The 24,611-nt window shown below is 41.8% G+C and overlaps 1 long non-coding RNA gene across 2 annotated transcripts; it reads right to left on the bottom strand.

Annotated features, from left to right (window-relative positions):
* Positions 1-18,020: 18,020 nt before the first annotated feature.
* Positions 18,021-24,534, bottom strand: LOC105613357 (uncharacterized). Of its 2 annotated transcripts, XR_001040457.4 has the most exons (3): positions 24,280-24,534; positions 22,729-22,822; positions 18,021-18,915 (listed from the first exon to the last, which is right to left on the bottom strand). It is a non-coding gene; the product is annotated as an uncharacterized LOC105613357 (long non-coding RNA). The 2 variants fall into 2 exon arrangements; XR_009600683.1 differs by having other exon boundaries at positions 18,021-22,822.
* Between the last annotated feature and the right edge of the window lie 77 nt (positions 24,535-24,611).

The following is a 24,611-nucleotide window of genomic DNA, read 5'->3' as shown; positions in this document are numbered from 1 at the left end:
CAGAGAACAGAAAGACTGACCTCCTCTGAGCTAGAAGGAATTGTGCCAGTTATGAGCCTTTGGACTTGAACTGCAACGTTTCTCTGCAGCTCTCCAGCCTGCTGGGCCACCCTGCTGATTTTGGACTGGCCAACCTCAAAAACTGCATGAGCCAATTCCTTAAAAATCAGTCTCTCACTCCCTTTCCTTTTCTCCTCTTCTCTCCTCTTCTTTCTCCTCCCAGTGCCCCCTCCTCCTCCTTCTTCTTCCCCTTACAGTTCTCCTTTCTCCTCCTTTTCTTCTTCTTCTCCCCCTCTCTAAGAAGATAGAGACAGACAGACAGACACATCTTTATTCTGTCTCTCTGGAGAAGCCCAACTAATACGAGGAGGAGAGAGAATTATAAAATGGAGGGAAGAAAACAGTGTTCTCAGAAATGAATGGTAGTAGATTGCAACAGAAAAGAGCCAGAGAAGATAGTAAAGGAGGCTGATTTACTGCTGTACGCTGCTCTGAACTCTTTCCCGCCACCTTCAGGGATTACTCTGAGTGAGGCAACATGTATTAGTCTCTTTCTTATTTTTGCTGATTGTTACTTTCTCCAAGCCTTAGCACAATGCTTGGCACAGAGAAGACACTCAGTAGATACTTGTTGAATGAATGGATAGTGTACTAAATAACTATGGTTCTAAGATGCCATAACAGAGAGGCAAAAATCCAGCAGTGTAAATGACATATGTGTAACAGTCCAGAGGTAGGACTGGAAGGACAGCTGTGCCATCTGCCTCTGGGCTGGGTGACTGCTGCGATCCCACCATGCCCTCCAGGTGATGGGCAGGGGGAAGACAGGGTATGCCTAATCCTTACAAGGGCAAGGCCTGAAGGTTGTACACATTGCTCCGCCTCACATCCCACTGGGCATAACTTAGTTGCAAGGATGCGCCAAGCTGCACAGAAGACTGAGGTCAACTGAATTATCTGCCTTCAATTCTTCCTCTTCTCCCTGCCCTTGGCAAGGTTCACCAGGATGGAGAATACTTCCCTATCCCATTGATTCTGGGCTTCAACCAGGGGCATATGTGGCACAAGTGACAGTATGTTAGTTCCAAGCCAAGGCTATGTGTTTCTGCTCACCCTACTGACACAGCTGCCACCCTACATGGAGAAGAGCCTGCCCAAGTAGCTATTGGTCCAGAGAACAAGAGACAAGTGGAGCAGCCCTAAACCAGTGCATAGCCTGAAGAAGAGCTGCCTTTGCTGGCCTGAAAGAAAGATCAATGGCTTTTTTTTGAGATTTTTGGTCACTTGCTATGCAGCATTAATACAGCAGAAACCTAATGCAGTGGCTATGGACTCAGCCTTAACTGAGAAGTTCTGCTGTCCAGTAGGGGAAAACGCACATTAGTATACTACAAGCATTCTACGGGTATAAGAAGGGCCCCTCCCTGGATACAGCAGAGATAACCCAACCTGTGGGGGACTCCTTTATGAGTCCAGAGCATTGTCAAGCCAGTTTAGTTAGCATGGCTTCCTGGGACTGTCTTGGGTGGAAGCACTGAAGATCAGCTGACCTGGAGCCAGTCACCTTGATGAGAGCAGAAGCGGGTATGGGAGTAGCAACTGTGTTTGGAATGGAGGCATCTTGGGAATAAAGTGCAAGCTGTGGGTTAGAGGAATGATAATAATAGAAAACTCTGAAAATCAATTAAAATAGTTACATTACAACAAGAACAAAAAGCTTGGAAAGTTTTCCCCATGAGTCAAGAAGTAGTTTTAGTAACAGAAGCCTGAAATAACTGTATATTATCATATTAAAAAGTTAATTAGTGCTACCTGTTGCCAATACAGCTGTAGAGAATGAAGCCATTCCTATCTGAATCCTATACAAGATTTGTAAAGCATGGGAAAGATAACTGATGCCTCGATCAGATTAATCAAAATTTACTTCTAAAAAAACATTTTCTCCCTGGTGTCTCAGTGTCTGAATACTCAGTTTGCACACCAAAAAGATTTTCAAAGGAAGCGACTCTCTTTGCTACTTGCTGGTTATTTTGTCAACAAGAATTTAGGTGTACAGCAATGGTATCAAATTTTTTCTACTCGGGAAATTGCTGGAGACCTGCTAGAGGTAAATAAGTTTTGAAAGCATAGCAATTTGGGAGTGAACACACATTCTGAAGGGCTTACCTGATAGCTTAATTGGTAAAGAATCTGCCTTAAATGCAGGAGACCCCAGTCGATTCCTGGGTTGGGAAGATCTACTGGAGAAGGAATAGGCTACCCACTCCAGTATTCTTGGGCTTCCCTATTTTGGCTCATCTGGTAAAGAATCCACCCACAATGTGGAGACCTGGGTTTGATCTCTGGGTTAGGAAGATCCCCTGGAGAAGGGAAAGGCTACCCATTCCAGTATTCTGGCCTGAAGAATTCCATGGACTCTATAGTCCATGGGGTCCAAAGAGTTGGACATGACTGAGCTACTTTCACATACATTTTGAGGTAAGTGAATTAACCCCTGATAAAGTATTGACTGCCTTTTGGAGACCAATTGAGGAAAATAAAAAACAGTTTAAAACATTTCTTCAAGTATGAATGTATCCTAAATTTTACCTAATTTTTTTCTGACAATTTAAAAAACTTTTAAGTTTTATTGTGAAAATTTTAAAACATTTTATGTTGAAAGAACCATGAAGGCCTTCCCTCTAAACAGAATGGTTAATACTTTACATTTGCTCTCTCTTCCCTGACCCCACCACACATACACTGACATACATAAATTTTGAAACTAAGCTGTCAATATGACATCATGATCCTTAAATATTTCAGCATGAAATCTCTAAAGAATAAAGACAATCACCTATATAAACAGAATGCCACTATCACACCTAAGAAAAGTAACAATCATTCTACAATCACAACTAATATCCAAGCCACATTTAAATTTTTTAAATTGTCCCCTGAAGATTTCTATGCAGTTTCCCCCATGATCTAATCAAGGTTTGTGAAGTCTTTCTGGAGGTTAACCTGGAAAATCTCCCCCGTCTTAACTTCTGTTTGGTTTTGACTTATAACATTGACTTTTGAAGAGTCCAGGCCAGGGGACTTATAGAGTTATACATTCTTAATTTGTCTGCTTTCTTCCTGATGGTGTTCTTTAACTTTTACTTTTAAGCCTAGGAAAGAAAGTTAAGTTGCTCAGTTGTGTCCGACTCTTTGAGACCCCATGGACCATAGCCTACCAGGGTCCTCTGTCCATGGGATTTTCCAGGCAAGAATACTGGAGTGGGTTGCCATTTCCTTCTCCAGGGGATCTTCCCAACCCAGGGATCAAACCCAAGTCTCCCGCATTGCAGGCAGACTCTTTACCATCTGAGCCACCAGAGAAGCCTATGTTGCCCTTAAAATGGAAATTAGGTCTGGAAGCTTGATTAGTTTTGGGTTAAACGTTGTTTGCAAGAATGCTTCAGAGCATTCTGAAGAGTTCCACCTCATGAAGGTTCATCTTCATTCATCCTATGAAGAGGTCTGTATGTTGGGTTTTTGCACTACTGGTGACCCTAATGGTGACTGGGTGGAGATGGCGACTGCCGTACCTCCGTGGAGAAGCACCTGCCTGGGAACAAAGACTGAGGCAAAGTTTACATGCTAGTGTTTTATGATGAGTACAATCGCATGGGAGCAAAAAAAGGGAGGGGGGAAGAACTGAGGCAGAAACGGAGGGAACCAAATAGAAAGTGATTTATTGCTGAGCTGTCAATGACTTCACAAGTGGCCTGCTTGTCACTTTGTCATGTGGGACATCTTTGGAGTTGCTGCGTGACACCATCACATCCTGGAGGACTCCTCTGGGGAATCAACACTCCTATGGGATGTTGATGCATTTGTACTTCTGGGCTGTGTTACCAGGTGCCTCTGGACAGCTCCTGGAAAAACCAGGGCCTCCATGGGTCCCACTGCTTTGGACCTAGGCATGGGAGCTGCTGCAGCTTTGACTCTGGTAGGTGTAACGACAGCCATGTCAAAGCAGGGACATCTGTTGTAGGAGGTGAGGTAACAAAGTGGAGGCTGGAGCTTTACAACTGTCACTGGGCCACTTTACCCAGCAATCTGGGCAAGTGGGTCCCCAGGGACAGGCAAGGCCACATGCATATGTAGGGGTGGGCATACATTGCATCGAGTATCAAAGGAACAACTTTCCCTTTGAAATTAGTAATGATCTGTGGCGTGGTACTCCACCCCTGTGGGAATAACCTATTGCCCAACTACCTTCCCTGTAGTGATTGTAGTACCATTTGATTATCCTTGCCTGTGGCAGTTATTTTATTGGGAAATGCAAAGTAAGGGGATGAGCTAGGCTCATTGCCACTAGAATATAATTTTTAGGATCTTTCAGGAACACAACTATTTCATATGTATATGTATGGAGAGCAAGGAGGTAGAATATGAATTATATGAGTTCATATTGCTACTGGTATTTAATATTTAACAGTGTTTTTCTTAAATTCTCCTTTATTTTTCCCCTCTTATATTGGAAATTCCTCGTTCCCAATAAAATGTATGTGGAGTCAGAATAAGAGTGTTTCAGTTCAGTTCAGTCGCTCAGTCGTGTCCAACTCTTTACGACTCCATGAATCGCAGCACGCCAGGCCTCCCTGTCCATCACCAACTCCCAGAGTTCACTCAGACTCACGTCCATCGAGTCAGTGATGCCATGCAGCCATCTCATCCTCTGTCATTCCCTTCTCCTCCTGCCCCCAATCCCTCCCTGCATCAGAGTCTTTGCCAATGAGTCAACTCTTCACATAAGAGTGTTTAGTTTATCGCAAATAAGCTTCTTTTTCATTGCTGGTTGAATGACCAATTTTATTTAGAGTTGGGCCATGTGTTTCTTTTAAGGTCCAACTTTAGGGCATTTTCCTTTTATGATTTACTCTTATTTCTGAATACATAAACTTTATGGTTCAAAAATCAACACTGTATAAACACATTTAGTCTGAGAAGTCTCATTCCCATGAACATTATCTCCACTCTGTTCCAATCTACCCCTTATAGGTAATCATTTTTATCAGTTTCTGGTTTCTCTTTTCCTATACTTTCTTTTGGGGCGGGGCGGAGCAAAAATAAGCAAATACATATGTACATCTTGATTTCCCCTTCTTTCTTACACAAAATGTGACACGGTATATACTCGGTCTTCTTTTTTACTCAATATATATCAAAGGACTCATACTATACTTTAAGGTTCATAGATACCTTAAATGCTAAAATTTACTGTTTTCTATCTGTATCTAAGTTTCTACGTCCAAGTATCTATATCTACCTACATTTAAGAAAAATACACTTAATATCTCAAATGCATTTGTTACAGTGTTTGCATGCATGCTAAATCGCTTCAATCATGTCTGACTCTTTGTGACCCTATGGATTGTAGTTTGCCAGGCTCCTCTACCCATGGGATTCTCCAGGCAAGAATACTGGAATGGGTTGCCATGTCCTCCTCTAGGAGACCTTCCCGACCCAGGGTCGGGAGTCTCTTACATCCTCCTACATTGGCGTGCAGGTTCTTTACCACTAGTGCCACCTGAGAATCCCCACTGGTCAGAGTTGGCTAGTCAATGCTGTAGTAACAAACTTCAAAATCTTAATGGCCTTAAAGAATAAAAACTGAAAGACTCACTCGGTCATATCTGACTCTTTGTGATCCCATTTACTGTACAGTCCATGGAATTTGGAATTCTCTAGGCTAGAATACTGGAGTAGGTACCTGTTCCCTTCTCCAGGGGATCGTCCCAACCCAGGGATCGAACCTAGGTCTCCCTCATTGCAGGCAGATTCTTTACTGTCTGAGCTACCAGGGAACCCCAAGAATACTGAAGTGGGTAGCCTATCCATTCTCCAGGGGATCTTCCCAACCCAAGAATCGAACTAGGGTCTTCTGCATTGCAGGCAGATTCTTTCCAGCTGAGCTACCAGGGAAGAAAGAATCAAAGAAAGGTTGATTTCTTGCTTACACAGTCTTATGTGAGTTGAGCAGTCTTTGTCTTTCGCCGCACGACCTAAAACGTGTGCTCTATGGGAGCCAGGTTAGGTAGCCAGGCCTAGAAACAGCCCACAGCATAACCCAGTGACATAGCCCCAGACTAATTAAAGGGAGGTTGAAAATGTACTGTCAAGTTCATAAAGAGGAAACAGAAATGGACTTTGCTGAATATATAGCATTATCTTTCCCATGCCAGTCTTTATATTTATTCTTTCCTATAAACTCCACAATAGCTCTTCCAGTTAGGTACTTTCCCCCCATCTTACATTTAAGGATGTTGAGGCTCTAAGGCATTATGTGCCTTTCAAAATCATAGTGTGTTGTGTGTCACAGTATGCTGTGTGTCAGAATTAGTTTCATATCCTGGTGTATCTGCCTCCAAAGCCTGTATATTCCATGGCCAAACAGTATCTCCCTACTGAAAAGGCATGGCAAATCCACTTCATTCATATATAAACACAAAATTTGAAGAAACAGAGGTTGGAGCAATTGGTACAGAACAATAATTATTTAGACTTAATATTTATAAGCTATTTCTGACAAAGAGTGCAAGATAAAAATTAAATCTCTAAGAACAATAGAAACTAAAACATCACAGGACAAAATGTTTCAGTAACACTGATGATAAAATAGCTTTATTTATAATTTCTGAATCAAGAGCTAATTGTTATAGGAATTTTTAAAAATTCAAAGTACAACTGCAAATATTTCTCCTTCCTCTTTCTAAGTAAAAGCATCATATATTCTTTGTATGAGAGAAATTATGACTCTGTCAAAACCATTTAGGGTAGCTTTGGGGAATTATCCCAAGTAATCTCCATGGATTTTTTAGTGAAAAACCTTTCCTTTAGAGGAAGAAATAAAACAAATGTTAAAAACCACTATGGTTTTCTGTAAAGCAATTATCCTTCAAAAAAATAAATTAAAAAAACCCACTATGGCCATTTGGACAATGCCTTTAGTCCCACATTATAACTTATATTTAATGCCTAAGACCAGGTGCAACAATGTTCAACTTTAGTGTACATTTTTAATAAGTTATTACAGTATAGTAAACAAAATGAACAAACCTGGGGACTTTAAATGATTTAAATTAAGCACTGGCCATTTATATGCAGGGACTGAAGATTCCAAGAAAAGATAAGATGGTTCCGGAGGGTGATTTTTCCAGAACAAGGCAAAGCTTACTCTAACCCATGGGTGTGAAACCAACTCATCCTGGCTGTTGATCCAGTAGTTTTCACAATAATGCCCTGCAAGCTTCAACATCATCATTAGTGTCTTTGGACCCTTTGGACATTTTGGACCCTGACCACAGTAAGAAATATTGTTAGCCATGTATACACACAATGACTCAGAGATACAAGATTCTTTTGAGATAAAATACAGGCAGTAGAGAAGGAAATGGCAACCCACTCCAATATTCTTGCCAGGGAAATCCCATGGACAGAGGAGCCTGGCGGGCTATAGTCCACTGGGTCACTGAGTCACACAGGACTCAGCAACTAAACAAGAACTGTGTGCAAGGCACTGGTGGGTGTGAGATAGGCAGTAATTTGATTTCACTTTCAGGAAAGAGGAAAGCTGTCCTTTGGCTGTTTCTTACCACACTTCCTCCCAGTACATAGTTTTTATGAAGGATTGTGCATATAAAATCACACATAGGAAACCTTTAGTAGTCACGGATTATTACATAAAATTTACTAAAATAATGAATGTTAAATGTTCATGGAAATTCTGTGGAATTGTCTAATGAAAAAAATCAGTTTGCATCTTGTATTAATATTCTGCTTCTAGAGACAGTTAAGTAATAGAATTACAGATTGAAGATTGTCTTTGTAAAATTACCATTTTTAAAATCTAGCAAACATTTTGTTTTCTTTCTCTACTTTAGGTCGAATCTCAGCCAGTTACTGATTTCTCCTGCTTTATCTTTTTAAAAACCTGCTTACAAAAGCCTGTTTCGTTGTAAGAGGGTTAAGCTTTGCGAAGGATGGAAAATAGATGTGGATGTGATGCATGGGTTTTTCTTTCCCTAATGTGTCCTGGAAGCCTTTGTTTAATGTAGTCTTTCAATCTCTATGTTCCTGAGGTATGTAAGTGAGAGAACTAAAACCCGTCCCAGGCAGTAACAAGGTCTAGCTCTGGCCATGGGAAGCTGTAGCTGACTGTGTGGGCTGGTGGGCATAGTTTCCCCATTGCATATCATGGGAATTCCATGGGCCAAGTGAAGGTCAACATTGTGAACTTTTAACAGTTCCTGTGGCTGATGAGATTGGATGTGAAAAAGGAAAGTAGGAACATACTTGCTCAGAACTGTTAGTGGATTGTGTAGAAGTGACAGAATCATTAGTGGACTCAGCTTCCTCCATTAATGTATGTACTAGACTTTTCTCTTTTATCTCCATTCCTGCTTTATTTTGTAAGGAAAAGTCTGCCCTCTGTTTAGTTCTTTTAACTCTAGCACATTTATTCTGTATGTAGTTGTCATACTTTGGGGGGCGGAAATCAGAAACAATCTTTATGCAGCTCAAAGAATTTTTAGTGAGTAGATGAACAGTGGTGAGATATTTGAGATACCTTGCCAAAGATGCGTGAGAATGTTGCCAGATTAATAATCATATATTTTAGAATGTAGTTCACCCAAAGGAGTAGAGTGACCAGGAATAGTTTTATTACTCTTGAGAATATTTGGAGAAAGGAAGATATCCTTTGCTTGTGTCAAGGTTAGTGTGGTTGAGCTGTGGGGTCACTGGGAAGCTGCGAGTCCCACAGGCCTGTGCTCATCAAAGGTTAAATACCCGAGAGAGAAAGTCCCCTACACTTTGTTCATGGCAGACAGTGTGGGCAGGAGACAAACGCCTTAGGAATTCACCTCTGCTGAGCTGGTGTTCTGTCATGTCTACTGTATTCTTGGGCTTCACCTGTATTACCAAGTTTTGTACTGATAAAACCTTCTAAAAGCCTCAGTGAATGAGCTTGTACATCTTGTATGTGTACAGGAAACCCATCCTCTTACTGTGATTACTCATGTACAATATCATTGTGTAAAATTGATTAAAAAGGGAGAGCAGTTGAAAAAAAAAAATACAGGCTATACACTCTGATCCCCTTCCCTAATCCACCCTATCCCCTACTCAAAATGCTGGCATGACCTAGGTTCACAACCTGCAGGAGTTGTGACCCAGTTTGAAACCCCTGAGTTATTGCTGGTTGCTTTGGCTGGCCCATCAAATCAGCTTGTATAGTATATTTCTTTTTTCTTTTCTCTCACAGCTCCCAGAGGGAAGAGGGGCCAAGTGCTTGGAAAGGGAATTGTCACCTGGGAGTCAGTAACCAAATCCCAGAGCCTGGAGAACTCAGCACCACTTCTGGAAGTTCCTACAATTGCCCAGACATGACAAGACCCCACTACTTTAATACCATCCTCAAAAATGTTGAGGTTCACTCAGCATGTTGTCCTGTTACTAGAAATACCAGATTTAGCAAAACAATTTTAAAAAATCAGGACAGCCAGTAAGATTTGAATTTCAGATAAACAAAGAATAGTCTTTTTTTTAGTGTATGTCTCATGCAATAACAATTATTCCTTGTTTGTCTGAAGTTCAAATTTAATTGGGTGTCCTGTGTTTCATCTGGCAATTCAACTGGCTGTACACTCTGTCTCTACTTTGAAGGTCCTAAATCTGATGGATGGATGTAGGCTGGACAGGATGTGGGCATCGTTGCTGAGAAGAAGGGGGAACATCTGGCTCAGCCTCCTTCCGCTCCCCTCAGTTTTAATTGCTGGCTACACACCCCACAGGCCCTTGATAGGCCTCATCTGGAGAGCAGCCTCTCAGACAGGGCAGTAGATTGGCAAGATGGCACAAACCCTGTTCCTGCTCTGTCCACTTGACCTTGGGGTCCTCCTGGAGCTTGGCATGCCAGACCTCTGGGATGCATGCTGCACTACCACTCTAGCTCTGTGGCAAAGGGACAGTCACCAGCCCATCCAGCTTTTGAACAGAATCCCCACCTCTCCTAATAGTCACTCCAGTCTGTGCTAGTGATCTGCCTGCTGAGGGAGAGCCCACTGGGAGGACAGAACTCACTTCCTACTTCCCTCCTCCAGAGCCTACATCCCCAACCTCCCTCCTTGCCTCCAATTCTAGATATCCCAGAGAAAAGTCTTGCCTTTCCATCAAAGCATACTCTCTGTCCCATGTAGGCCCTCAGAATTAAGACCACTGGACTTGGTTTTTCTTCTCATTTTCCCTCTCCCACTGCCCCAGCAGGAAATTGGTAAATTTGAAATGGCTCACAAATGGATGGTTTAGTGACATGATTCGATCCTTCCTGTGTCCTTGCTGTTCCAACAGTTCCCTTACATTTGGTTAATAGGAAGGACAAATGTCACATCCTGGTCAAAGCTTCAGGTCAAGTTCTGAGCTCTGGGGCCCTGCAAGGCCTTCTTCCATGGCCTGGGTTGTGTTGCGAGGCTGCTGACCTGTTTCTTCAATGGGCTGTGAGCAGCCTGAGGACAGGGGCCCAACATCTGTGGACAAACACATGAAAAGGAGCCTGCCGTAGCTGGACAGAGGGGGCAATTGAAAAGTATGGGCCATGGTCCTTGTTATACCTCCTGTTTGCTTTCATAAAACTTTTCAGTAAACACATCTTATTTCCTCTATTGAGACCCAGCAAGATCTGCTGCCCCAGCCACATTTCCTTCTGGGGTCTTCTCTCCCTTTGTTAACACTTACTTATCCAGACCTTTCTACCAGGGACATCTGGGTCTTCCAAGATGACATTAAACAAGAAAGAAAGAACGAAGCTGGGACTTCCCTGGTGGTCCAGTGCCTTCGCCAAGACTCCATGCTCCCAATGCAGGCTTCCTGGGTTTGATCCCTGGTCTGGGAACTAGATCCTACATGCCACAGCTGAGTTTTCATGCCACAAGGAAGACTGAAGATCCTGAGTGCCACAACTAACACGTAGTGCAGCCAAATAAATACTTAAAAAGAAGGAAAGAAACTTATCATTGCTAATGTGTAAATGACTGTCATTGGGATACATTTGAAATGTTGCATTTTAAAGGAACTAACAGGTATTATTAAGCTCTGATATATGCGCCTCACATTGTGTCACATAAGGTTAAGACAGAACTTCCTGCATTCAAGAGTCATACTGGAAGACAAGATTTAAATACATGAAGTCATTTAAAAATGACCTAAAGAGACTGGCAGATAATAAAATGCAATTCAAATGGCTTATAAAGGTCACATAATGACATTGTGTTTCATCATTTATGAAAAATTTGATAAGGTTATTCCTAAAGTTTATTGATTCCAAATAAATCACCAAGGAGAACTTTCAAATTTCATGTGTAATAAAATAACATAGTACTTACTATGTACCAGGCACCATTGCTGGCAACTCCTCCAGTCTTTACAAGAATACCATGAGGTGGCCATTAATCATTTCCCATTTGGCAGGTGCAGGAACTTAGGTGTCGAGAGGTTAAAGAATTGCCCATGGGCACAGAACTTTGTGGCGGAGGTGGCAGGTGAACTCAAGGCATGAGGATCTGGAGTGTGCACACTATGAGATGCCATGGCGTCTCTCAACATAGGCCTAAACTTGCACTTTCCCATACTTTTCAGATTGTGCTTCCTTACTTTTGAAATGGGAAAACAATGTATTATTCTTGGAGTGCCTATTCTATTTTCCATTACCCTACAGACTTGGCCCTCTTGGTTCAATCTTGTAAAATCTACAACCAAGTTTCTAACATTTTCTTGGCTCTGTCTCTTCTCTAGGGATCTGGTTGAGTGGACTTTGTAAACTTCACTCAGATTTGAGCCCAAAGTTCTGCCTTATCCACTCTATCATGTTTCTTTCTTCTTTTGCTCAAAATTTATCAGGCTAAATCTTCAACATTTTACTTTTTTTCCTACCTTTCTTAATTTCGATTCCACAGCTTGCCTGGGTTTCCATATAGGCTTCCACTGAGACTGAGACTTCCTCTGTGGCTGCTCACATCTGCTGCATCCTGCAGCTGTGCTCCACTGGGGTCTCTCAAGATACTGCTGGGGGTGGTGAAGCTGGGAGATGAGGAAAGGAGTAACACTAGGGGCAGCTGTCCCACAATGGATTCCCAGGCAAAGACGGATCAGTGCTGACAGTGACTGAGGTTCCAATGAGGAAGAGGCATTTGAGCTGGTAATAGAAGACTTCTGAGGACTTTGGTGGGTGGATAAGGAAGATGTGGTACCCCAAGCTGAGGGAGGGGAAATCAATCTGGAATCTCTGTGCTCCTCAGACCAACCATCCGTGATCTCTTCCTTGGAACAAACTGCCTCTGGTTTTCAGGTATTAACAAAGCCCGGAACAGGATCCATTTCATACATCACACCCAGTTCTGTACAGAAATTCCAATTGTTTTTCGCCCACTCAAGAAGGCATGTGAGAATGCAAGCTTAATATTCCGCCAGACATGACCTCAAATGGATCTGATTTATTTAGAAGTGCCAGTCATCTGAAAAGGTCAGTCCTTTAACAGTTATCAGGAATGAAATCAGTGCAGGATACAATGCAGAGGTGACTGTCATATAGCAGTGAAATAACTGGGAGGCAGTAGGCAGAATGGATTATTAACTCCAAGAAGCTAGCGGCCCCTTAAAATTTTTGTGTTTTGCCTTTAACGGTTTCCAGGTGATACCTGATGAGTGTTTGCTGGGAGTGTAGGGTTGCCTTTAACTTCTGTTCTTCCACTATTCTAGAGGAGTCTAGTATTGCTTTGGGGGGCATGGGGGTGGGGAACATGAGTACCACACCTTTGTCACAAAATAAGGTGGAAAACAGCAACTCACATACTGAGCAAAAGATCAGAATTGTTACTTTCAAAAAGACTAACGTATGTGTTTCTCTTTTCATGATTATTAAATATTATTACTGACAATTATTTAAAATATTTCTAACAATTAGAAATAGTTGTTCTGGTTTAAAACCCATTTCAAAAGAGATAAAAGAATTATGATGAGGTTATAGTTTTGGGTTGGAGGTATTCATTATAAATTGTTTTCCCCAAAGTACTTCTCAACTGCTCCTACATGAGGAGATGCTTTAAAGGGTTTGATTGGGGTGTGTGAAACCTGGTCACTGCAATCAGAATCAGCATCCAAGCTCCTGGCACCAGGCTCAGTTTAGATGATAAAGATTAGAAATATTCCTATTTGAGCTTGGTTCCACTCCAAGTAGAGGATATATGCCCCCTAAACCTGAAGTTCCTCTCTCCTATTCCCTTCAAAACCTATCTTCAGGAAATATTCCAAACTTTACATACTTCTTGTACTCCTGCATTGTCCTCAGTGTTTTACTTGTAAGTTTTTTGTTCTTTCTTGATAACCAGTCTCCTCTCTCCTGTGACCTGATACATCCTGAAGCCAAAAGACACTTCTATTTCAGACTGTTCTCTTGACTGCCCTTCTCCCTCTCCTCCCCTCTCTGCACCACTCCCCACTAGTGGAGGCCCTACAGGAAAACCTCAGCTTCCTGGCATCAGTATCTGAAGGTTCAAATATTTATTAGGTAACTGGACAACCCTTTCTGATGGAGCTGGTCTAAAGGAATACTGACTTAAGAATGCTGCTGGTTTAAAGGCAAATTCACAGATTTGAAAACCAACCAACCGATCTAGTGACAATCAGAACTTATAATATGGTTAAAGAAAGGTGTTTAAAAGCAGAGTGGATTTGTCTGACATGATCACACTCTGAGAGTCCTGAAAAAGGGAAAGGCCAGGTGAGAAATGGGAGCAGCTTCCTAAGGGAGGGGATGCTCAGGGCTTTCTCTGCTCTCAGATGGAAAGGGCATTAAGGGGTCCTCCCCTGAAAGCTCAAAACGACTAGCACCCTGGCATACTGATTGCTATCTGGAAACTTCTAAATGCCACAGATAGTTACATAGCTCTTTTCAGTTCTAAAAGGGTTCCCACAGCCTTGGTTTCATTTGATCCTCATGAATGCCTTGCCAAGAATGAAGGACAGATCTCACGACCTGAGCCTTGGAAAAGGAAACCGAATATTCCAAGTCCACAGAAATCAGGGGAGCCAGAATCTGAGGTGGCAGGTAAATGTTCACTGCATTGAACAAATTCAGAAACATATGAGTATTATGAGGTAAGCAGGGTCTCTTCTTGTAAGCAGCTCATAATCTAGTTGGGGAGAAATGCTCCAAATTAATATAATTAAAATAATACTAGGATTAAATAAGGGAAGACCAGACACATGATAGTAAGTGCATCCTTCACTGTGAAACAAAGCAAGGCAGTGCTGATTTTAAGTGTACTTAAATAGCTTTCATCCCATGATTAAACTGAAATTCCAAACACATGTGTCCATCCCCAATATAGCACTAACGGACTCTCACCTTCAATGCTGATTTTAAGTGTACTTAAATAGCTTTCATCCCCATGATTAAACTGGCTACGGAGATGTCTGGGCTAGTCACATCCTCTTTAGTCCCATATTTGCAGTGTAACTCCAGGCCCCCACACCCAATTTTTAGTTATTTATTTTTAGCCACAAGAGACATAAAAAAGGGAGTGGGGGTTATCTGTCTTCAGTGTTCTAGAAAAGTTCATGCTCACCTCCTGGAAGTGCTAATGGGAACAGATTTTAGAAAATGGTATAATTATTAAGAAATCACACATGAAGAGAGACATACAGGTGGAGGGTATTTCAGGAATGAATACCAACCAGGCCAAGGACAGAGTGAGTGAGAAGACAGGAGAAAGTCAGAACGTGCCCATGGTCAGGACTGTCTCCATCTGACACAGAATATACATGGTGTGATGATTATGTGTATAACAAGAACAGGGTTAACAGATCATTTAAAATTGGGATTTCCCCAAATCTAGGGGGGCACTGGCCCACATCCACTGTTCTCCAGAAAACACAAATTTCTCCCAAATACCTTTCTTCATCTGAGGATTCTGTAGGCTTTTATGTGGAGGCTGCAGTTCAGTCTCCTTATATTCATTCCTTATATTACACTGGCAAAAACAGATACTAGAGTGGAAACAACTTAATACCTATCAACTGATGAATGAATAAATAACCTATATACAGTGAAAAGTTATTCAGCCATAAAAAGGAATGAAGTGCTAAGACATACTATAACATGGATGAAATCTTAAAAACTATGCTAAGCAGCAGACACATGTCTGATGATATTCATATGAAATGTTCAGAACAGGCTGATAGGGATGTACAGTAAATCAATGGTTCATAGGGGTGAGGGAGGCAGGAAAGGAGAGTGACTGCTAATGGACATGCAGTTTCTTACAAGGGTAATGAAAGTGTTTTGGATAAGTGGTGATGGTTGTGTAACTGTATCAAGTATACTGAAAACCACTAAATCACACATTTTGGAAGGATTAAAAAAAAACAAGTATATATTGTTAGAATTTTATTTTAAATTTAAGGAAAATTGGGGGAACTTAACTGTATTAACCTGATATTTGCCTAGGAACATTAGAAACATCAAAAATAAATTAAGTATAACTGAAAAAACTAGGGCCTTCCCAGGTAGCTCAGTGGTAAAGAATCGCTTGCCAATGCAGGAGATGCTGGTTCAAACCCTGGGTCAGGAAGATTCCCTACAGGAAGAAATGGTAACCCACTCCAGTATTCTCGCCTGGAAAATTCCTTGGACAGAGGAGCCTGGTGGGCTACAGTTCACATGATTGCAAAGAGCTGGACACAACTGAGCAAGCATGCATGCATGCACAAAAAACTATTCAAAAAACATGACAAATGGCAAAGAAACAAAGACCAAAAAATGAGGGAAGTGGAAGGTATTCGAATGAGTCACAACATATACAAAACTGGTATTCCTAAGATGGGAATAGAACAAATGAAACAAACAAAAAGTACTAGACTGAAACTTCAGAATTAATCCTAAGAATAGTAATCAACATTTACTGAGCACTTTCTATATATATTGCACATAGTTTGAGCATCAACTCATGTCAGAAGGTCAAAAGGTTGAGAAAGGCCCACAAATCTTGAGCAAGTGTCCTCCAAGACTTTTGTCCTTTAAACACAAAAGCTGAAACTATTTTCATCTGTGCTCGAGGTTTGCTATCTGACAGAAACCTTCTCCTAGTTCAGTAAATTCCAGGAAGGAACTGGCTGGCCAAGCTTGAGTCCTTTTTTACCCAGTTCCTATGGTTAGGGTATAAGCTGTAATGACTGGCCCAGGTTGGGAAGAGACAGAGAGCAGCACAGCATGAAGTAATTGGGAGATGAACCTTGAGGAATGTGTTGATTGATTAGAGGTGGAAACTCTTGTGAAGGACTTTGAATTCTGGCAGAAGTATTTCATGGGATGATGGAGCTACTCACTGAGAAGGGGAATGCTGGGAGAGGAGCTGGGAGGAATACTGTGAGTCAGTTTTGGACACTTGCATTAGAGTTGTCTGTGAGGGGACCCAGTTGAGATATCCAAGCATGTAGCTGGATATATGGGCCTGGACGATGGAGGAGAAGGGGCCTGGGGGCTTATTTGTGGAGTTGATAATGGAAGCCAAGTGACTCATACTGGGGTTGAAAGCAGCTTCTGGCAGGAAAGAACTCTCCTGAGAGGTTCCTTTTGTCTTGACATTGATAGCTTATGGTGAACAATATGGGATTTGTGATCTCTGAAGGAGATGATTTAGCTTTGGGACCACGGACCAGGCTTGATCACTTAAGAGCTTTTGTGTAGCTGAGTTTTATTAAAGTGGAAAAGGGACAGAAAAAGCTTCTGACATAGACATCAGAAGTGGGAATGGAGAGAGCCTCCCGTTGCTAGTCTTAACAAGGGAGCCATATACTTTTTCAATTGGTTATTACAGTAAATCAAAAGAATATCTCAAGGTTGTAAAGGTCTTACCAGACCCACTCCCATAATGTACATCTTAAGATAACAGGATTCAGTTCGGTTCAGTTCAGTCGTTCAGTTGTGTCCAACTCTTTGTGACCCCACGGACTGCAGCATGCCAGGTTTTCCTGTCCATCACCAACTCCCAAAGCTTGCTCAAACCCATGTCCATCGAGTCGGTGATGTCATCCAACGATCTCATCCTCTCATCCCCTTCTACTCCTGCCTTCAATCTTTCCCAGCATCAAGGTCTTTTCCACTGAGTCAGTTCTTTGCATCAGGTGGCCAAAGTATTAGAGTTTCAGCTTCAGCATCAGTCTTTCCAGTGAATATTCAGGACTGATTTCCTTTAGGACTGACTGGTTGGATCTCCTTGCAGTCCAAGGGACTCTCAAGAGTCTTCTCTAACACCACAGTTCAAAAGCATCAATTCTTTGGCTCTCAGCTTTCTTTATATCGGGAACTGCAACAACTCTGTGCCCCCATTTCAATGATTAACTGATATTATTTCCTTTTTTCCCTTTACAAACTATCATGGCCGAGCAGAATCTTCAGAGATAGCTTTGCAGGGAAACTGAATTCACCGTCTCCTCAGATTGCCGGCACTCTGATTAAAAGCAACTTTACTTTTTCTCGAGTAACGATTTTTGGACTAGGATCCAGACCTGAGTTCGGTAACAGCATTATGTGTTGGGTACAGAATAAAAGGGAGAGGAAGAAGCTGGTTAGGAAGGTTGAGGAGTAGTCAGAGAGGGAGGAGGGCACCCAGAAGAGTGTGGTGGCAAGGGAATTAAAGGGGAATAGTGTTGGAAGAAGAGGTGCATAGTCCAGTGTGTTCCAAGTTGCTAAGAGGTAAAATAAGATAAGAGGAGAAAACGAATATGGCCATTTCCTTATGGGTCAGAGTTTTAAAATATATTCCAGAATAAAAGAACATGTCACAAATAGCAAATATACAAACTGACTTTTGTACCTATAGGGCTTTGGACTAAAATCAATACAAAGAATACTTGATAAGATGAGGAGTCCATTAAATTATAAAAGGGGATCTAGTTTCTAAAATGAATCCCAAATAATTATCATCTGAAAAATATATTTTGGAAAAAATTTACTTGTGAAAATATTCAAGAAAACATTGAAAAACAAGGTAATGTGGAAGACTTAAGATGGTGTTGGCACAATGTGAAAAAAAGGATCCTTCTGCCTGCTGGAGTGAAAGCAGTGACACCATTTGGTAGGTCTGCTGACATCATCACCAAAAGCCTTAAACATTGAGCACAACCTTTTAACAACTGTTCCAGGGGTTTTATCCTGAGGAAATAATTAGGGATGTGCACAGAGATTCATCTACAAATAATTCCACAAAAATGAAAAGCTGGAAACAAACCAAATGTACAAAATCAGGTAAAATAATTATGGTATATTTATACAATGGGAGACCACACAGTCATTAAAAATGCCATAGAAGTATATTTTCTGACATGAAAAAATGTTTGCAATACATAAAGCAATAAAAGCTAATTATAATATGAACTCAATATGCATATATATGAACAGAACAAATTATTTCTGCCTGCTGGCTTTACCTATGGTTTTTATTTTGCTTATTTGTGATTTACTATTTTAAGATGCTTACTCCTTGGAAAAATAGCTATAACAAACCTAGACAGTGTATTAAAAAGCAGAGAATCGCTTGGTCGACAAAAATCCTTATAGTCAAAACTATGGTTTTTCTAGGACTCATGCACGGATGTGAGAGTTGGACCATAAGGATGGTTGAACGCCAGAGAAGTGATGCTTTTGAACTGTGGTGTTGGAGAAGACTCTTGAGAGTCCCTTGGACTGCAAGGAGATCAAACTAGTCCATCCTAAAGGAGATCAACAGTGACTGTTCACTGAAGGACTGATGCTGAAACTGAAGCTCCAGTACTTTGACCAGCAGATGCGAAGAGCTGACTCACTGGGGAAGACGTTGATGCTGGGAAAAACTGAGGACAAGAGAAGGGGGCAACAGAGGAGATGGCATCACTGACTCAATGGACATTAGTTTGAGCAAATTCAGGGAGATAGTGAAGGACAGAGAAGCCTGGCGTGCTGCAGTTAACAGGGTCTCCAAGAGTCTGACAGCTGTTGTTAGCAGCTGAACAACACAAAATTTTTCTGTAATGAATATATACTTTTATAATAACTTTAAAAAACTTGGTAATTATATAAAAGTGAAAGGAGAAAAGAACAAGTTCACTAGAATTAAACCATGCTGTGCTGTGTTTAGTCACTTAGTTGGGTCTGATTCTTTGCAACCCCATGGACTATAGCCTGCCAAGCTCCTCTGTCCATGGGGATTCTCCAGGCAAGAATACTGGAGTGGGTTGCCACGCCCTCCTCCAGGGGATCTTTCCAATCCAGGGATCAAACCCAGGTCTCCCACATTGCAGGCAGATTAAGCCTGAATTAACTGATCATTAATACATAAGCAAATCATGAAGTGTGAACATTTATTCTGAGTTAACTACACTTAGTTTTTCTGCTATCAGAGTGAATGAGGCCTAAAACAGAAACTGGCCTGTGTTACAGAAAACAAAGTTACATACTTGTCTTTGAACTGTGAAATCTGTACATGTTACATATTTGTATGTATGTACAGAGAAATTATTTGGAAAGATATCCACTAAATTTGAAAGTGGTTCCTTTCAGCAGGATAAGGTAACGTGGAGGTGGGAAATAATTAACTTTTCCTTTTAACAAGTCTATTGTCTGAAAAACAATAACAAGCATGCAAAAAGTTTAAGTACATTTAAAAAGAAAAAGTGGTTGTAATTTTGAAAATATTTAGATACATGATAGTATGTGTGGTATGATGACAAAAATATCATATACAAAATATGCATAGTATGCTTACCACTATGTTCATGTATCTGCAGGTAAGAAAGGCCTAAATAACAACACTCCATTGTGAAAATAATTGTTCAAGTTCATTCATTCATTCATTTCACAATGTTTGCTGAGCACCTACTAAGTGCTGAGCACATCCTTGTTCCAGGCTCTTGGGAAATAGCAAGGAACTGAACAGCCAAACATGCCTCCCCTCAGGGAACTGACATTCAAGCAGGCAGAGGCAGACAGGAAGTAGTAAAGCATAATAAATATGGAAGGAGTGGATAAGTGCTACTGAAAAAATGGAGCAGAGTAAGGGAGAGTAACTGTAGTGTTGAAGAAGACTCTTAAGAATCCCTTGGACTGCAAGGAGATCAAACCAGTCAATCCTAAAGGAAATCAATCCTGAATATTCATTTGGATGGACTGATGTTGAAGCTGAAGCTCCAATATTTTGGCCACCTGATTGAAAGAGCCAAGACAGGACCCTGATGCTGGGAAAGATTGAAGGCAGGAGGAGAAGGGGACGACAAAGGATGCAATGGTTGGATGGCATCACTGACTCAATGGACATGAGTTTGAGCAAGCTCCGGGAGATGGTAAAGGACAAGGAAGCCTGATAGGCTGCAGTTGATGGGCTGCAAAGAGTCAGACACGATTGAGTGACTGAACAACAACAAAGGGATACTGGCAATGCTGTGGTAAGGGCCACGGTTTAAATAGGTTGGTCAGGTAAGGCCTCACTGAGAAGGCGACATTTGAGGAAATATTTGAGAGTAATGAAAATATCCAGAATACGAGCTTTATAAGCAGAGAGATCAAATTGCAACATCTGTTGGCTCATATAAAAAGCAAGAGTTCCAGAATAACATTTACTTCTGCTTTACTGACTACACCAAAGCCTTTAACTGTGTGGATCACAACAAACTGTGGAAAATTCTTCAAGAGATGGGAATACCCGACCACCTTACCTGCCTCCTGAGAAATCTGTATGCAGGTCAAGAAGCAACAGTTAGAACTGGACATGAAACAACAGACTGGTTCCAAATTGGGAAAGGAGTATGTCAAGGCTGTCTATTGTCACCCTGCTTATTTAACTTCCATGCAGAGTACATCATGCAAAATGCTGGGCTGGATGAAGCACAAGCAGGAATCAAGATTGCCGGGAGAAATATCAATAACCTCAGATATGCAGATGATACCACCCTTACGGCAGAAAGTGAAGAGGAACTGAAGAATCTCTTGATGAAAGTGAGAGGAGAGTGAAAAACCTGGCTTAAAACTCAACATTAAAAAAAACAAAGATCATGGCATCCTGTTCCATCACTTCACGGCAAATAGATGGGGAAACAATGGAAAACAGTGATAGACTTTATTTTCTTGGGCTCTAAAATCACTGCAGATGGTGAGTGCAGCCATGAAATTAAAAGACACTTCCTCCTTGGAAGAAAAGCTATGTCAAACATAGACAGCATATTAAAAAGCAGAGACATTACTTTGCCAACAATGGTCTGTCTAGTCAAAACTATGATTTTTCCAGTAGTCATGCATGGATGTGAGAATTGAACCATAAAGAAAGCTGAGCGCTGAAGAATTCATGCTTTTGAACTGTGGTGTTAGAGAAGATTCTTGCAAGTCCCTTGGACTACAGGGAGATCAAATCAGTCAATCTTAAAGGAAATCAGACCTGAACATTCATTGGAAGGGCTGATGCTGAAGCTCCAATGCTTTGGCCACCTGATTCAAAGAATTGACTCATTGGAAAAGACCCTGATGCTGGGAAAATTCAAAGGCAAGAGGAGAAGTGGCTGACAGAGGATGAAATGGTTGGATGGCATCACTGACTTGATCGACATGAGTTTGAGCAAGCTCCGGGAGTTGGTGATGAATAGGGAAGCCTGGCATGCTGCAGTCCGTGGGGTTGCAAAGAGTCGGATATGACTGAGCGACTGAACTGACTGATGAACTGATAAGCAGAGAGAACAGCTAGAGCTTTTGCACTAGAAATATTCCTCAAGGAATAGCAGTGAAGGTAGCGTGGCTGAGACAGAGTGAGCAAAGCCTGTTAGGCCAGTTGCTATCGAGCTCTGTAGTCTACTGAAAGGACTGGCTTTTTATTCCAATTGAACTGGGGATACACTGTGGGGTTTTAAACAGAAAAATGCCAGGATCACTCTGACTGCTGTGTGAAGACCAGGCTACTGGAGGAGGGAAGTAAGGACAGAGGGACCTGGGTTGTCCAGGTGTGGGATGAAGGTGGCTGTGAGAATACTGAGCTATTGAACCTGAGACATGGTTTGAAGACAGAGCCAAGAGGATTTTCAGACAGACTGACACGGGATGTACGAGAGGAGTATGAGGATGGCTCTCAGCATTATGGCCTGAACAAACGATGTTGGCGTTACCATTAATTCCAATGAGAAAGCCAGCTGAGTGGAGTAAATTTGGGGTTGTGAAAGTATCAGGAAGTTATTTGTAGAACTGTATTATGTGAGGGTGACAGCAATATAAATTTCCTCTTAAGACTGTTTCTAATATTACAACATCTTTCCAAATAAAAAAATCATTTCAAGACTCCTGACTTAGTAATTATTACATTCCCAGTACTGTAAATAGGCAACTTGGTCACTGCTAATATTCTGGAGAAATTGTGTGGGTAGAAGATATTCCAGGAAACTGGAACCTAGGTTACAATTTTCAAAAGGGTGGTGGGGTGGGATGGGAAACAGAGGCTGTAAATCTTTCCATAATCTTGGCAAGATTCTAGAACATGTCATTAAATGGATGACATATGATTGCCTAAAATTAGCAGCAGTTCCTACTGGATTCAGTCTGATGTTAACAGCAAGTCAGATTAACGAATGTACTAAAAAAAACCCAGTCTTCTTCCTACATGTCTTCATTACTACTCATACAGAATACTTTACCTCTGACACCAAATGCATGGGCGTTTTCTCCCACCAAGCAGTCCTCTGGGATACCAGCTGGTTGTCCTACAATCTAACTCAATTCTGACACAATCTGAAATAACATCAGATAACACAGGTTACGGACCAGTATAATGAGACTGCCTCTGCTTCAGATGCCAATTACAAGTAGTAAGTCACCAAGTTACTCCTAACTTCTGTTCTACCTGGAGGTTCCTGTGACCTCGTACCCAGAGGATTCAGTAATTTGCTAGAACAACTCACAGAACTCTGGGAAACACTTACCTATGTTTATTAGTTTATTAAAGGATATAGATGAATGCCAGATGATATACAGAGGTAGAGGCCTGGGGTGGGGAATATGGGGGTGGGGGAAAGGCATGGGGGGGCAGGTCCCAAGCACAGGAGCTTCAGTCTTCCTGAGTTGAGGGTGTGGCACCCTCCCAGTGTGTGGATGTGTTCACCAACCTGGAAGCTCTCTGAACCCCATTTTGTTGGAATTTTAAAGGATGCTTCATCATCTCAGCATGATTTATCATTAGCTTCATTTTCAACCCTTCTCTCAATCTCAATACAATGGCAAGCGTAGGGGGTGGCATGAGAGTGAAGTCAAAGTCGCTCAGTAACGTCTGACTCCTTGTAACCCCATGGACTACATAGTCCATGGAATTCTCCATGCCAGAATACTGGAGTGGGTAGCCTTTCCCTTCTCCAGGGGATCAAATCCAGGTCTCCGGCATTGCAGGTGGATTCTTTACCAGCTGAGCCACAGGGAAGCCTTCCCATAAAGAAAGGCGCAGGAGGGAGATGCTAAAAAATTCCAACTTTCTAATCGTGGCTTGATCTTTCCAAAGATCAGCTCCCATTCAGAAGCTGTCTAGGAGCCCAAAGTTGCTCCTTAGAACAAATGACATTCCTATCACCCAGGAAACGCCAAGGGTTTTTGTAGCCTTGTGGCAAGAACTAAGGTCAAAGGTCAAATATTATAACAAAAGAGCCTCCTAGTACTCTCATCACATGTGAAAATTCAAAGGATTTTAGCAGCTCAGTATCAAAGAAGATATTCCAGAAGACTACAGACTAAGTTCCAGTTTTCAATAAAAGGGGAAAAAAACAAAGGTTGCAAAGTCATCCACAGCCCTGGCAAAATTTTAGAACATGTCATTAAGTAGACGACATATGAACAAAAATTAGTAGTAGCTCCTTTTGCATGCAGTTTTAAGGCAAGAACAGGTCTGACCAATACATTTAGAAAAAAATCAACCAGGGCAATTTTGGAAACTGGAAGTCTAATGTTTCAAGGTGTGGAAAGGTTCAAGAGGAGACTGTTTGCCTAAGATAGTGGCAACACAGGTTAGTGTCACAGACTGCAAGGTTCGCGATCAGCCCTTATCACTTTCTAGCCATCTAACCACTGCAAGACTTCTGTGCTGCTCAGGGAACGGTAACCATGGTCCAGACTTGCGCGTACTAACACTAATACTTGACAAGGGCTCCGCGCAATACGTGTAAAACAGTTGTCCTGGGGGTCGGAGGGGGAGGAGAGCTTACTGTATGAGTAGTCTCTTTTCAGACCCAAGGAAGGTCCTGCCTCCGTTAGAGATACAGCGAGAAAAGTAAGCAATAAACAAAGCAGCTTTCTTCTAGTACTGCTACAGAGCTCTCAGCGCAGGAACGGGTGAACACAGGCCTTGGTGCTTCCAGAATTGCTTCTCACCAGGACTCGAATCCAGAGAGTGGGCCAGCTTAACCCTTCTTCAGAACCCCAAAGAGGCAGGTTGTTGCGACAGTAAAACCGAGGGGAATGGGCGAGACTACTCCTGGCCGACTCCGCCCTCACTTCCGGGCTCTCGCTCCGCCCCCTTCCCGCCCAAGTCCAGCCT

This window comes from Ovis aries, chromosome 5 (genome assembly GCF_016772045.2).
Source record: "Ovis aries strain OAR_USU_Benz2616 breed Rambouillet chromosome 5, ARS-UI_Ramb_v3.0, whole genome shotgun sequence".
Classification (NCBI taxonomy): domain Eukaryota; kingdom Metazoa; phylum Chordata; class Mammalia; order Artiodactyla; family Bovidae; genus Ovis; species Ovis aries.
The sequence above is the reverse complement of the archived record's forward strand: the minus strand, read 5'-3'. Positions and strand labels throughout refer to the sequence as shown.